Here is a 16,722-nt window from a genome sequence, read left to right as displayed (position 1 = left end):
GATGCACGAGGTTTAATATAGCGAGGTAGCGATGATGACGTGGCATGAGTGATTTGGCAATGACTCTATGTTGAAGGAGAAAATTAGAAAGTGCCACGTGTCATCAGCTTGGTCAACAAGTTTGACCCCAGATTCAAGGGATAGGAGAAAATTTGAAGAATGTAAAAAATAGTTCTTAATTATTTTCTAAAAAGGAATGCACGTCAGTTTTTAAAATCAAACAAGGTTTTAATTCTAATGTTAAGACATTAGATTATAAAAAAAATTTATGTGCAGACTTGATGTCTCTACGAGAGGACTATTTTTCAAACGAAGATTTCAGACATTTTCGAGAGGCTAGATATGCCTTATCATATACCGCCGAAATTGTGAGAAGATGAATTTTCCGATTCTGGAGTTAGCTTTTGCATAGGTATCAGTTAGTTTGAGCTACATGAGGTTTTCTATCAAGTACCTAAAGTGCAACCATATTCATACCAGGAAGTTCAGATTTGTTTTTTGTCAAGATAATGACCTGGATATCAGTAGAAAGCAATGGAAATGCAGTTAGGGTCAAATTTGTTCTGATTTACTCAATAAAAACTCATTTTCACTGGCTTTTTCATGGGGCAATCAAATATTTTGGCAAGTAAAGGGTTTTCATCATTAGGCAAGGATATTTTGCAAGTTTTTTATAGATTAATGATGAAACAAAATCATATCAGAAGGGATGAAAGAAGAAAGAGGTTTTTCAGTTACAGAGGATTGGATTTCAAGTGGACACCTGGCAATTGCATATCAGATCCAAGAATTCCTTTCTTGCTATATCTTTCTTTCTTTCTTCATTTGTAAGGGTTCCAGTTTTTGCATTGAGAAACCATTCTTCAGCATTTCTTCTTGTATTGAACAGCATTTTAAGTTTTATGCAGATAGTTCTTTTCTATTAGGTGATCTATGAGTTTTTTTTTCTGTACATTTCATGTATTTGATTTCAAGGAAAACAAATAAAGTGTAGCAAAAGTTTGAAGTTCAGTTTGAATCTTGTCTCCTGATTATGGCTCTGTTATTTCTTCTAACTTGTGATCAAAGAGCATGAATTAGGTTGCATTACATTTTGAAATGTATATGGTTAAAATGTCTTGCTTATGGAACAAAGAACCATGTAATTGCTTGATATTTGTCATAGGGTTTGCAGATTTCATGATAGGATTTTCTGAGTATGAGATTTATTTTGTAGCAGATGTCTGTTCACAAGGTGAAAGATAGATCAGGGATCTTGATGTAGAGATACGTCTAAGGATCCTAGAAGATGTATGGTTATGATTCATTTAATTTCCCAATAGATAAGGCACTGGTCAGAGATAGGATCATTAAGTTCTATTGTTCATACTTGGGTCTTGCTGTTATCAACATATTAAATCAATTTTCCCTTTTATGTTGAAAGCTACTCAATGTTAACCCACACTTAGCTTGCCAGTTTCATGAGTTATGTTCTTAGCTATTTCATGCTTATGATTCTTGGTTGAGTATAGAATAAATAAGGGTTTTATCTGCTTCATATTAGATTCAGTGTATGCTTTGACAACTGGTACCATATAAAGAATCTACAGGTCTACCCGCCTAGGTTTTACAGAGCCTGAAGTAGAAGAAGGATCATGCCTTATAGTTGGCCTGGTGTCTGAATGGATGTGTTGATAATGGGAGTTAGCTACCCCTAGATGCATCTTGTTCTCATTAGGGTAATTGGAAATGGGTAACGTTTTCAAACACCAACAAAATGGCGACTCTGCTGGGGAACTGTATTAAATTAGATTCAAGACAAACCTTGAGAATTTGAAAAGAAGAGATTCAATACAGCAGGAGAAGTGCATTAAAAATTTTCAGCAGTAAGTTCTCTGATGTTCTTTCCAGTTTTCTTACTCCAAATCATGTACCCCAGTATGTTTTATCCACTTGCAACAATGACTTATTGGTTGAGTTCAGATTGTGCTCTCCTCAAGTTTTATTTTCAATCAATTCAACCGGATCTTGTTTTCAAAAGTGTTGTTGTAATTACAAAGTCAGAATTGTGATCAAAAGTGTGTCTCTCTTCAAGGTGTTTGGTGACTTTCAAAATTTTCAAGTTGAATTGTCAGTTCAGATCTGCCATGTTATAAATCATTGTTTCAAATCTTTCTCACAATAGTGAGTGGTGACTCTACTTAAAGGATCTCTAAATCATTGTAGATCAGTGATGTATAAATTGTTTTCAAGAGTTTTCAGTGGAATCAAGAAAATCTGAAAACTAGGTGAATTTGCAAGCAAGAAGAGAGATCTATTTTAAGTTTCTGACTAGTAAGTTGTGAAGTGTTGTTTGATTTGCTGTTATAAGAATTTGTAATGATAAAGATGAATCACAGCAGTGATGTCATTTAATTCTCCTTAAGGAGGTGGCGACTCTGTAAGGTTTGATTAGTGGTGTAAAGAATTTAGATTAGCACCAGGCAAATCAGCAGATCAGTGGTTTCATGCAGCAACACTTGAGGTATTTTATGCTTTCATGCAATTTTCTTTCCCATGAAAGTTAGTTCTACATTTTTATTCTCCACCAAGTGAAGTTCGAGCACTAAGAAGAGGATATTAGTTTTGTCTTTTATACATTTCATTGGATTTGGTTTCAATTGTTGTTTTAAAATTGTGAAGTGTATTTAAAACATTCATTTGGTAGAGAGTTGTGAAAATCTGCTGCAAGTTATGAATTCTGAAAATGTTTAATGGTGAGTGTGTCTTGAATTTGAAGACTGTTAAGATTCATTTCACTTAAAATGCAACCGGTTAGTGAAGTTCCTAGATCCATCTCTACCAAGCGGTATATGCCATTGAATTTTAATGGTATCCATGGTTTCCCGAATACTATGCCTTGTAACCTTAGACAATATTTGCCTAAGTTTGGTGGAAACCATGAAAACTTAGCCAGTCATCATGTTCAGCTGTTTAGTGACTTGGTTGGTGATTTTGAAATTTCTCATGAAGACATTCAGATGAAATTGTTTGTTCAAACTTTAGAGGATGATGCTAGGGACTGGTTTTCATTTTTACCAGCATGTTCAATTTCATCTTGTGATGAATTAATGTCAGCTTTCATGATACAGTTCGGGGAAAGAATAAGCATCTCTGAATATTTTGATAAGTTTTTGAAAATTCAAATCAGGAATGGTGAGTTAGTTCCTAAATTTAATATCAGATTTGCAAAGATTTTGAGTGAATTTCCTGAAAGTTACAAGATGGATGATCAAATGTGTTTAGTGGTTTATCTCGGTGCATTTGATAGGAAGATGAACTATCTGTTGAGAGATAAAAGACCCAAGACTTTGCATCAGGCATTCATGACAGCTATAGAGATTGAGAATAACATGAAATATGGCTTAACTCGGAGTCACTTCTCTAGAAATATTGGTTGGAAATATGAGGTGCAAAGCACAAGTCAATGTCATAAGGAGAGTTTGATTTCAGATCAGCAAATAAGCACTCCTACTGTTGTAAATACTATTGTTGAAGCCTCAGAAATAAAAACATGTGAACATGAAATCTTTCTGTTGCAAAAAAGAAATGATTCCATTCATGCTGAAGTGAATGCACATGTTTATGGTATTACAATAGCGAATAATAGAATCAATTCACTTGATGAGTCATCCATGCAAGATATAAATCCGGCCATTCATTTTCCCATTGATAATTTGCATTATGTTGAAAACGTAATGAATCAGGAAGAGGAAAGGTATTCATCTCAGTATGAGGTGGAGCAAACCAGAAGTTATCTATCAAGTGATAAAGGTGAAATTGCTGATCCGACATGTCATGGCAAGATGACACAATATCAAGAATGTAAATCATATGTATCTCAGTCACAGTCAGAAGAACTAAGCTCATATGTTGATAATATTTCAGCAGTAGAGATGCATTCTCTTGACCAACAGGATAGGCAAGAAATGAATTATCTCATTGAGAGATTGCATCATGTTGAGAACGTTATTAAATCTGATGTTGAAAGACAATCATATCAATGTGAGTATGATAAAGCTGAGAGTCATTTTCCAAGTGATAATTATGTTGCTGATCCAATATTTTATCAAGAGGTGTCATATGAAGCTGATGATGAGAGTTATTACTCAAGTCAAGAAGAGGACAGTGCTAGTATGTGTCCGTCTTCATGTGAATCAGATGCTGATTGGGAAGAAGAGAGCAATGATGGAAGTGAGTGTTCTCTTGCTAATAAAGGTATGAATACTGTTTCTAAATTTGAAAGTGAGTTTCCATATCAGAATTGTGTAAACCAGTTTGAGATTGAAAGTTATGAAGAAAATGTGTCTACACAATATGAAGACAAAGAGGTTATCCATAAAGACGTATTGCCTAATTGTGTAGAAGAGTGTCTTGAGGATGAGTGTAATGATGATCAATACGTGATTGACTCTGAGATTAATGCATCAGCACCTTTTGGTAAGATAAATGATGATTTTCTTACAAGACATTTGAATCACCTATATGGAGACAATGAAAGTAACTTTGATCTATTTTCTACATGGTTCGTTGATGGAGTGGATGTTGAGTCTTCATATGATTCTGATTTTTCTTCTTCATATGCTACAAGTGTCCATGACAGTGATGTTAGAAATGATTTTAAAGTTTTCACTAATCCATTATATGGTGAGGACTTTGATGTTGATCAGCACATTACTTGTCCTAATGTCTACAAAGACGCTTTGCATGGAGTTATCAATCCTCTTTTTGAAGAACACATGGAAGTTTCAGATTTAGCAGAGAATAAGTTTGATGATGATACTTTATCTTACTGCTATAAGAGATCAGAATGTTCTTCTTCTGAGTTTGACAGAGAAAATGATTATGATGTTGCATCTAATGAGATAGATGAAAAGATGTTTGACAAAGTTATTCTTGAAAATCAACATGCATCTTGTACTAAGTTTTATGATGAATATTTTAATGTGAAGACTAATCTGTTTGCTGATTGTGAAGAACCAATGGAATATTGTGGATTAGTTTCAGATTTTGATGTTGATGACATGTGTGAGTACAAGTCAGAATGTTCATTTGAATATCATTCGGTTATGCATAAGGAAACATATTTTCAAGGTATGAGTGATTCTTTTCCCCAAGTTGAATATGATGCATTCATATTCGAAATTGATAGCATGCATGAGTCATTTGTTAGAGAAGGTTTTCAATTACAGTTTGATATGTTCAAGCATGCTGATCAGAACTTTCATAGTGAGCAAGAGAATGAAGCAAGTTTTTATATGCATTATGGAAGTAAGAGTGCTGATTTTGTTTTGCCAAGTGATTTGTTACATGATGATAATATGATTGGTGAAACTAATAGGAGAAGAAAATTTAGTTTACCTCATGAAATTTCAAATGAGAACCATGTTTATGATAGAGGTAAACAATTTTGCTGAAGTTCGGTGGCCCGGGGCCATCGTGTGTACACAGTCTTGGTAGTTGTAGTTGTTTCCTTGCTTTCAATAAGCTGTTCGAGAAGAGTTTTGAAGTTTTTGGGAATGGTCTGCTTCCTCCAGAGATCTGAATCCTTTCCATGCCCGCAAGGGGCATGCATCCCCAGACAGAGCCACTGTTGGCACTAAAAATTGCATGGTCAATTTTGAGCCCTGTTGAGAAAAATTAGCCCTATAAATGCTTTTAAATGAGATTGTACCTGGCTATACCTTTGAACCTATGAGGTGTTTTATGCTTCTAGCACTTTTCATTCAGCATTCCTAAGTGTTTCGTGAAGTTAAATTGAGTTTCTGAGCCATTCTACGAAGTCCCATTTTGAGCTAGTGTCAAAATTTGCAATTCTGCCCAAGTGTCAAATAGCGATCAGAGGCCCAGTTTGCAACTGAATATTTTTTACCTAGGAATGTGTCATGACTAGCCACTTTGGGGATGTTTAGTATGTATAACAAAGAACCTATGTTTCAATTTTCAAGTCATTTCAAATCCGTTTGACTAGGTTTTGCACCCCCCAAAGTTAGTCATTTACTGTTTTGTGAATTTAACTAGTTGTTCACAATTCTGGGAAGCCCTGTTCGACAAATCATAATTTTGACCCAGTTGACGAAAATACTAAAATTCCTTTTGCGTTACATTGTAGATTTCAAAGAATTGTTATGTTTCAATTTTCACATCTTGACGAATCTGGTTGCACACTTTTCTAGGGTCATTCCGTTTGAAAAAATTGTTATGTTGTCATCATTTCCTGTCCTGCAAATAAGGGTAGCCAATTTTAGATGCACGCCAAATGCGTCTAGTTATTCGTCATGAGCCTAAATCGTAGATCCATAATGTCCTCATGACAGAGAATGAGTGCCCCAGTTTTCTTTTCCCCATGTGCTCATTTACCTAGTTTTTCGAACCAAATCCAAACCCAGTTTATAGTTTTCTGACATGTTTTGGTGCAGGTAATTCTAAAAGGGCGACTTTGATGGTCAATATCTTTTGACCCTGAACTCGTCATGAGACGAGATTTGGCAGGGTAAAAGTACGCAGAACAGAGAATCAGTGTGCCAACCTTCAGAGCTCATTCAAGTGTTTGGATCAGTTTTTAAGGCCAGTCAAAAGACCCCTGGCACCAAATTCATAGTTTGCAAAAAAGAGGCAATTTTGGTGATGACATTAAAAGCGCTCTTCCAGGTTTGCTTGTGCCAAAGGTTTCAGAAGCTGGAAGATGGGGTAGTGTACAAAGAGATAAAGATTTATGTGAGAGGGAAAGGGAAAGATAAAGATATATGACCATCTGAAGTGTTGCTTTCCCATCCTTATTTAGAAAAGACAAATCTAACAATAAGCACAAGTCATGATGTGTGAGTTACAATAATATGATCTATTGTTCTAAATTTTCAAGACTTGCATGGGTAAATGGCTCTTCATTTTTCACCGCGTAGTTACATTGGAAAGGGAACTGTCTACATATTCAGGTAATTGGGCAATGCTCTGTAGCACGAGCAAAGGTATTGATGCACTATTTGTGTTAAATGGAATACGTTGCCAAAAAAGCATCGAAAGAGGAATGCACCAGCAAGTAAGAAGTGTGAGGAGCTTGGAAAACATTAATAACAAGTTAATGCCAATGTAAAAGACCTCACACAGAGAGAGTAGTGTGAGCAAAACAGGAGAAAAGATAAAAAAACTAAGTCGCTGCCAGAGCACCAGTAAAAGAAGAATCTACAGTCTATGCAAGAAAGGTAGTCAACGGTTGCAACATACCCAGTAGTACCCCCCAATATGATCAACAAGATTACGAAGGTATATTTACTAGGCCAAGGCTGCTTTCTAAATGTAGTATCAGCAATTGCTACAAGAAGTGGGGTTTAAAGATCTGAACATGATAAAGGTGTCCATATTGGCATGCTTGAGAAGGCCCATAACCCTGCGCTGATCAAAGAGCCCAGATTAAGAGGAAAACATGTGAATGAAAGGCATAAGAACACACGAATGAAAGTAGGAGGCGGGAGCAAGTATTATAGTCTCCCTCCTTTTCAGCTATGGTTAAGAAAACCGCAGTTTTTAAAAATTTTTGGTAAAAGACGTGAATAGCAGGGGCACATTTAATATGTATAAGAGTCTGAAGCTATTTCAAGGCAACGCCCACCATGGTAAATGAAGAACATCCACGCACTTAAAAAGATGCCTCACGCAGAGGCAGCAATGAGAAGAGGCTCAACGTATGAAAAATGATAAAAGAACCCGCGCTTTGAAGTATGCTCCATACAAAGAGCTCCACACAGTCAAGAGAGAGGGCAGAGGCACCAAGCTCACCACATACATGCACAAAGCAATTTGAGATGACATGAGAATGGAGAACAAAGCTGAAACTGTTAGAAACTCTTATCCCACATTGGCAGCGCGAAAGTATATTCAGCTTTTTAAATACAATCTCACACGCATTATAAGTGTCTTGAAAGCCGTAGGGTTTTGGAAAGCCAATCAAGCACGCAGTGGGGTCGGCTCATGATGTCAGATGCACAAAAATGCATAAATTTTGAATAAATATGTAGTCTAGACTTGCTGATGTCAGCAAGGGATAGGCGTCGGAAAAGCACAAAATTCGGCTAGTCGCTATCTCGCTAGCCGGAAAATCTTGGTAACTCCGGCTAGCGAAGTAGCGAGGTCGCCGAAAAACCATAAAAACCTGGCAAGATCCAAAATGTTATGTGGGTTCCATTGCACTGCTATCAGCGAATCAAATCGTGACAAGTGGCAGATGGTTGAGCGAGTAGGAGCTGATATGCGTGATCAGATCGGTTGCAATGAGATTGTGCCACGTGGCACATCTAGCGGTCCTCGCTTACTCGCCAAGTAGAAGATGCACGAGGTTTAATATAGTGAGGTAGCGACGATGACGTGGTGTGAGTGACTGGGCAATGACTGTATGTTGAAGGAGCAAATCAGAAAGTGCCACGTGTCATCAGCTTGGTCAACAGGTTTGACCCCGGATTCAAGGGATAGGAGAAAATTTGAAGAATGTAAAAAATAGTTTTTAATTATTTTCTAAAAAGGAATGCACGTCAGTTTTTAAAATCAAACAAGGTTTTAATTCTAATGTTAAGACATTAGATTATAAAAAAAAATTTATGTGCAGACTTGATGTCTCTACGAGAGGACTGTTTTTCAAATGAAGATTTCAGACATTTTCGAGAGGCTAGATATGCCTTATCATATATCGTCGGAATCATGAGAAGATGAATTTTCTAATTCTGGAGTTAGATTTTGCACAGGTATTAGTCAGTTTGAGCTACATGAGGTTTTCTATCAAGTACCTAAAGTGCAACCATATTCATACCAGGAAGTTCAGATTTGTTTTTTGTCAAGATAATGACCTGGATATCAGTAGAAAGCAATGGAAATGCAGTTAGGGTCAAATTTGTTCTAATTTACTCAGTAAAAACTCATTTTCACTGGCTTTTTCATGGGGCAATCAGATATTTTGGCAAGTAAAGGGTTTTCATCATTAGGCAAGGATATTTTGCAAGTTTGTTATAGATTAATGATGAAACAAAATCATATCAGAAGGGATGAAAGAAGAAAGAGGTTTTTCAGTTACAGAGGATTGGATTTCAAGTGGACACCTGGCAATTGCATATCCAATCCGGGAATTCCTTTCTTGCTATATCTTTCTTTCTTTCTTCATTTGTAAGGGTTCCAATTTTTGCACTGAGAAACCATTCTTTAGCATTTCTTCTTGTATTGAACAACATTTTAAGTTTTATGCAGATAGTTCTTTTCTGTTAGGTGATCTATGAGTTTTTTTTTTCTATATATTTCATGTATTTGATTTCAAGGAAAACAAATAAAGTGCAGCAAAAGTTTGAAGTTCAGTTTGAATCTTGTCTCCTGATTAATGCTCTATTATTTCTTCTAATTTGTGATCAAAGAGCATGAATTAGGTTGCATTAAATTTTGAAATGTATGTGGTTAAAATGTCTTGCTTATGGAACAAAGAACCATGTAATTGCTTGATATTTGTCACAGGGTTTGCAGATTTCATGATAGGATTTTCTGAGTATGAGATTCATTCTGTAGCAGATGTCTATTCACAAGGTGAAAGATAGATCAGGGATCTTGATGTAGAGATATGTCTGAGGATCCCAAGAGATGTATGGTTATGATTCATTTAATTTCCCAATAGATAAGGCACTGGTCAGAGATAGGATCATTAAGTTCTGTTGTTCATACTTGGGTCTTGTTGTTATCAACATATTAAATCAATTTTCCCTTTTATGTTGAAAGCTACTCAATGCTAACCCACACTTAGCTTGCCAGTTTCATGAGTTATGTTCTTAGCTATTTCATGCTTATGATTCTTGGTTGAGTATAGAATAAATAAGGGTTTTATCTGCTTCATATTAGATTCAGTGTATGCTTTGACAACTGGTACCATTTAAAGAATCTACAGATCTACCCGCCTAGGTTTTGCAGAGCCTGAAGTAGAAGAAGGGTCATGCCTTATAGTTGGCCTGGTGTCTGAATGGATGTGTTGATAATGGGAGTTAGCTGCCCCTAGATGCATCTTGTTCTCATTAGGGTAATTGGAAATGGGTAACGTTTTCAAACACCAACAGGCTATTCTAACCAATCAATTTGAGTTTTTTGGATGCCCATGGACCTTTCCATTCCACTTTGAGCATATAGGTTCCCATTTCATTTATAAGCTTATTATTTAATGGTTTTATGGTTATAGACTAGTTGTGCTCTCTAGGGTTCCTAGGCCATGTTTGTGAGCAACTTTATTCTGAAGGTGTAGATCCCTCTCTTGAATCCATTTTGTGATACATGATGCAATTGAAGGAAAAAATAAAACCTATTTTCCTTTAAAAGGGAGAGGTTTGCATCAATATTAAAGAGGGATATAATAAATAAAGAAGAAGAATAAGGTATTGAACAAATGTGCAGATCAAAGAGCAAATTTGAGATTGTAGAACATCAAACTTTGGTCTCAATGAAGAATAAATTTCTCATGAAAGAGTGTTTTTTCCATTAAAGTTAAAGGGGGAGATTTATCATCTATAAGCCTAAGTTATGTATTAGTTTCTAAGAACTTAATCATTTAGTAGGCAAAATTACAAGGTCATCACTATGACCAATTTATCTAGTAAAGGTTGAGCATACAAAGCTTATACCATGAAAGTTATTGGTTGCTAAGTATTTAGTAGAGACCAAGACGATGAGCACACCAAGAAAAGGTCAAAGTAGAATAATACAATGAAGTTCAAGCATATTGATAGGTTAGAAAGTATTGAGTAAATACATATATAGAAGACAAGTAATAACATGAAGATGCTTACAAGACTGAGTGTCAGAACACTCAAGTGTTCAATAGTTTAGTTTTGATATGGGAGTTTGTAATGGCACAAACTCATATGTAAACCATTTTGGGATGCTTTTCTATGATATTTAATATTTTTAGAGCTATCTAAACTTTTGATCATGTGCCATTGTAGAAGGTAATGATCCATAGGCATGCAATTCAACCAATCAGAAAAAAGGGATATAAATAGAAAAAGATGATGAAGTGTTAGTCATTGATCAAGATCTAAAATATTGATAATAATTTTATATAGGAAGGATTCTAACCCTAGAATCATAAAATTATGATCCAATGAAGAAGTAAGAAGAGGTAAGAACAAGTATCCTTATGTGCATGTGAAGGAGCAAGAGCAAAGTTTGAGAGGAGATCAAGCAAAGAGAAATTAATGCAGTGAAGGATTGAAAAATGTTATCAAATTAGGAGAATAATATTAGTGATATACTAAAGAGGAGACCCAATATTAGCTTGTAGAGAAAATCAAGGATGAGGTACTAAATCATGTTTTTTTTAATTGACATGAGGTAAATCTCTTAATAGAGTGGTCCTATAAAACTTATGCCAACCTCCTAATAGAGTCCTTTCTTGATTGTGAGTGTAAAATCCTTTATAATGTTGAGATGTAATAGTCTCTTAATATTTTAACAAGGTAGAACCCTTATAGGTTACTTAAAATTTAATTGTCAAACATTATAACCTTAACATGTTACTTTGCTTTTGCAATAATGAAGATCTGTGGGTTTCATCCCCATCTCAATTTTACCTTAATCTTGAAGTATTCCTTAGTAACCAAATCATTGTGTTATGTGTTGAGCTTTTATCGATGTGATGTATTTCATTTATGTTTCAACATTTTAGTTTTGATGGTAGACCTATGAAGTTGAATTATATATAAATGAATGGAAGCGGATTTGAAGTAAAAAGCTTAAGATCCTGATTCACCACCCTTCCCCACCTCTTAGTATCTTGTTTCCCATATAATTATTCCAACAAAAAAAAATTTATTAGAAAGAAGAGTTATTTTATATTTAATGAATGAAATAGCACTAACCCTACTCTTGCTAATAAAAGTGTGATTAAATCTAATGTACCTCAATCATGTTCTAAAAGTAAACTTGTAGATAATGGATCATTGTTAGGTCCTTGAATTTTTTCTCCTCAACATTTAGACAACTATTTGGTTTAGTATTTGCATGAAGAGTGTACATAACATTATAGTAGATAAACTTGATCTTTTTATGAAGAGTTCAAAAAATAGAATGTAGAGCATGCAACTAAGGTTAAACATAATAGGAGGTTGTAAATAAAAGGTCTAGTAACATCATGAATAAATGGACCTATCTTGGTGGTTAAGGTGATGATGACTATTTTTTTTCTTAGAAACATTATCAAAGTAAATATAGTACTATTGTCGAGTTTGATACGGGAAAGATTCTTTTTAATTTATTTGAGCATATTCATTATAGAAATATTAAGCTTGGACCCATTATCAATCAAGGTTTTTTGAATGAGCTTGCCATTGATGAGTCCAACTGCTATAAGAGAATCATAATGAACTTAAATCTCTCTAGAAGGAAAATCATCATGAGTAAATATAATTCAAGGTAGAACTATAGTAGCACTCATACATTGTAAGAAGACATTGATGTTATATTTTTTAGGAGGTTGAGTTGGAAGAGTGAACAAATAATTCTTCAAGGTTGCATGATATGTAGAAGATCTTTGAAGTATATCCCCAAGAAAAATATTGGCATGGGTACTACATAATTATGGTACAAAGTCATAGTCCATTACAAGATTTTAAGAAAGACAAGGTTGAGGAGGAATAATGAGTTGAGAAGGTGGAAGAGAAGTGGTAGGATGAGGATTAATCTATGCATGATAGGAGTAAGACAACAAATGCCAATCCTTAGAATCACTAGATTCTCCTTTAAGAGTTATGGAAAGAAAAAAATTAAGAGTGACAAGAGGTTAAATCTATGGAGGGAAACCCTTTAGAGTGAGAATAGGTTGTGACTGATTAACTTGATTAAGATATTTCCTCTCCATAGACTCATCACTAGGAGGGAGAGCATAACAGAGATTTCTATTATCCTATTTTCCTAAGGAATCTTTAGAATGGGGATCTTAAATTTCCATTAATGGTTTCTCTCAAATAGGAGTGTCAAATAAAGGTAAGGTTTAATTGATAAAAGTATGTATAATGTCTTCCTCTTTCTATAAAATATCACAGGATGTATATAATAGATGAATAACAATCATCAAGATTGTCATGTTGCAAAGAAAAGGTATCAATCATCATGCTATGCTTTTGGTGACGAAGAGAATAGTAAACATCACCATTCAGCAGTTGATCCCAAATAGTGACATTATCAATGAAAGGAACTTCTTTATCAATAAAGCACACTATAGAGGAAATTTCATAAATTAAAGTTAGGTCTATTAAAGGATAAGGATTGAAAGAATATGTAGGACTACCCTCAAGCAAAACATCCTCATATTAAAGGAATACATTAGGAGTAGAGACAATATCAATGTACCAAACATCCCAATAAAGAGGAATATTATATACTAAATCTAAGTTGATTGGATGGTGATTATTTATATTAAATATAAGGGAATGATGTTTGAAAATTTCTTTAAAATACTTATGTAATATAAGAAAAATATATGTTCATATAGATTAGGTCCCAATAATAATTGTCTTGAAAATGTATGCAATAAATACATTAGAAGAATAAACTACATATTGAACATTGCAAAATGAGAGAGAGAGAGAGAGAGAGAGAGAGAGAGAGAGAGAGGGAGGGAGGGAGAGAGAGAGAGAGAGAGAGAGAGAGAGAGAGAGAGAGAGAGAGAGAGAGAGAGAGAGAGAGAGAGAGAGAGAGAGAGCTATTAATGTAAATAAGACTAGATATAGATTGATAAAGCAAAGATAAACAAAGAGAATGCAATATTAGAGAGATATCTAAGAATAATATATCTAACTCCAAGAATGGGGGTAAGGTATTGGATTGTCTGAAAAGAGGGTAAAACCCAAATTTAAAAGATAGGAAAGATAGACTAACAAATCTATATACAAAATCCAAATGAAGGGGGGATATTTTGAGTCCTCCAAAATATTGAGGGAAAGAGGAAAACACTTTAATAGGATGTAGCCATCATTCAAAGATATGTGTATGAGGATAAAGGGAATTTCCATGTATGATTCCTTTATGGATCCAAATTACAATAGCAAGACTCAAATGAAGGATGGGATGCCTGTAATCAATATGACCTATAGAAATGAATGTAGTACAAAGAAGTAAAATTTTACCTCTATGTAATAATGTATATAAAAAATTGAACTAATTGATTAAGTATGGTCTTGATCTAGATGCGAAATGTATGGAATTACCACAATTAAGATACCAAACAATGCTAGAACTCAAAATTGAAAAAAAAGATAGAGTACTCATTTCGACATATGTAGAGGAAGGTGAATTTTTTTCTCTAAAAGTGTAGATTTGAGTTGAAGCTTAAAATTCTATTAGTGGATCCTTGAACAAAATGAAAAACATAGAAAAATCATAGAAAATTATTTTTTCACCAAGATGAAAGGAATAGGCCAAACTAGTTGTAACTCTTCCATAATAATTCCCATGAGGTCACTATGTTTCTAGGGTAGTCTAATGATGTAGACCCAAGTTCTCCAAAAAAATTTCAAAAAGATTGTTTTGGATCTATAAGATTCTTTTTTCTATACTTCTCTTGCAAACATAAAATATAATTTTTTATTTTTTGGTGGGTGAGGACTTTCCTTGGTCAAGCCCTAGATTTAACAATCAACCTTGAATTGAGAAATGTAAACATAAATGAATAAAACAAAATAAATATAACTATTAACCTTTCACTAAAGAAACCTCGTTAGTATATATTTTACCTTGTAGTATTTTGTAGATGTTGAACTTGGTATGATGGATGTGAGATATTTCCATAACATCAATGGATCTACTATGGTCAACTCATCAATTCTTTGATGTAAATCTCCATCAATGAAGAAGATGATGAATTACACAATATAGATATTCTCCCTTGATGGCCAACAATAATGCTAGATCTTGAAGAACATATGCTCACATGGGATCTTTGAAGACTTGAATACTTGAATAAAAATATCTTCATTAGATGCTTGGACACATTGAGCCCTATAATTCCTTTAGTGCCTAGCGAGTTGAGAATGTGTGATGTTAAAATGAAGTACCGAAGCCTCATATTATACTAGTTTTTAGTTGGGAAAATAATACATTTTGAGTAAAAAGTAATATAAAATACTTATAAAGTTTTAGAGACCTTTGTACTTGTGCTCCAAAACCAATATGGAAAAGGTTAACATGGGTTGACCTAGTCTAGAATAGGTCAACCTAGTCTAGGGAAGAGAGAAAGAAGGTCTCTCAAAGGTCTAAAATGTTTCATTGTTGAAAGGGAATTACATGGTCCACAATAGAATAAAAAATGCAATGAGTGGAAATCCATCTATAGTCTAGGAAGTTTCTATTAAATGGGTTCTAAGAGGTCTTAAAAGGAAAGCATGTCTGTTTCAAGAAACCACACCTTTAGTGTTCCTTCATCACTTGATGGGGACACAACCCAAGCACAGAATGGACAAAACAAGAAAGGAAAATTTTATTAAATTTTTAAGTAACCTAATACATTCAGTACAGAGAAAATAGACTTCAAAACATGCCCTATGGGCTTACAATAGTATAAATCTAGAGATAATTTCCCCTTTCAATATCTCCTCTCAAACTCCACTCCAAACTACCTTTTACAATGCCAGAAATGTCCTTAAATAAACCCCGAAGGGTTAAGGATTAGGAATAAATTCTAGAAAGTGCTAGTAGGTATCCACCGAAAAAATAGAAGGCTCTAGAAGTCACATTAGAAGTCGGCACAAAATTAGAAGAATCCAAAAATGGTAACCGAACTTTTGAGAGGCATAACTTTTGAACCGTAGCTCCGATTGACAAACCATTTACATTTCTAGAAAGCTCTTGAAGTGATCTATAGCCCTATGGACCATATTTTCTCCTCCCCCATCTTTTGGCCCTATTCAAGGTCATTTAATGCCCCTATCCTGACTTTGAAGCATTCTTAGGAGGTCTCCAAAAATTAAAAAACTGCAATAACTTTCAAACCGTGGGGCCTTTTACCTGGTTATTTTTTTGGAATGCTCTAAATTATAATTACATTCATCTGACCAATTTACACCTTCTAGTGCACCAAAATGATGGCTCAATTAAATACTCCTATTTTTTTGGCATTTACATGTTTTCCAAGGTGTTCAAATACTCTATCCTAGAACACTGATAGTACAACTATGAGAGTTGGAACTTTTATTTGACCCAAATGGGTATCTAGAAAAGAAAACACATAAAATAGAAACTAAGTCTGAGTACATTTTTTTGGGTGACATAGGATTGCCCTTATACCTCTGGATGCTCCTGCATCAGACACCCAGGGTAGATTGAAAAGTGACCCTGTCACTTTATGAATGGTAGAGGAAATCCCAAATGGGAAACCTCAGCTGCTGAAATCCAAGTTGAGTCCTCTATCGATCGTCCTTTCCACTTGACCAAATACTCTTCATACTACCTTTTTCTGGTACTCCTACCCACACGATGATCCAAAATGTCTTCCATCTCCTCCTTCTTAGAATTAGGAATTGGACATGGCTCTAACATCAACTCCTCTTCTGCACCATCATCATGATACTCATAGGAGAAATGTGAATTCCATCTGGTAACTCCACCTCATATGCATTTCCTAATTCATGTTTCTTCAAAATTTTGTAGAGGCCAAATTTCCTCATTTTCAGCTTGTTGTAAGTACTGGCTGGAAAT

Source organism: Cupressus sempervirens, chromosome 1 (genome assembly GCF_028749045.1).
Source record: "Cupressus sempervirens isolate cs-2001-9-10 chromosome 1, ASM2874904v1, whole genome shotgun sequence".
Taxonomy (NCBI): Eukaryota; Viridiplantae; Streptophyta; class Pinopsida; order Cupressales; family Cupressaceae; genus Cupressus; species Cupressus sempervirens.
The sequence above is the reverse complement of the archived record's forward strand: the minus strand, read 5'-3'. Positions refer to the sequence as shown.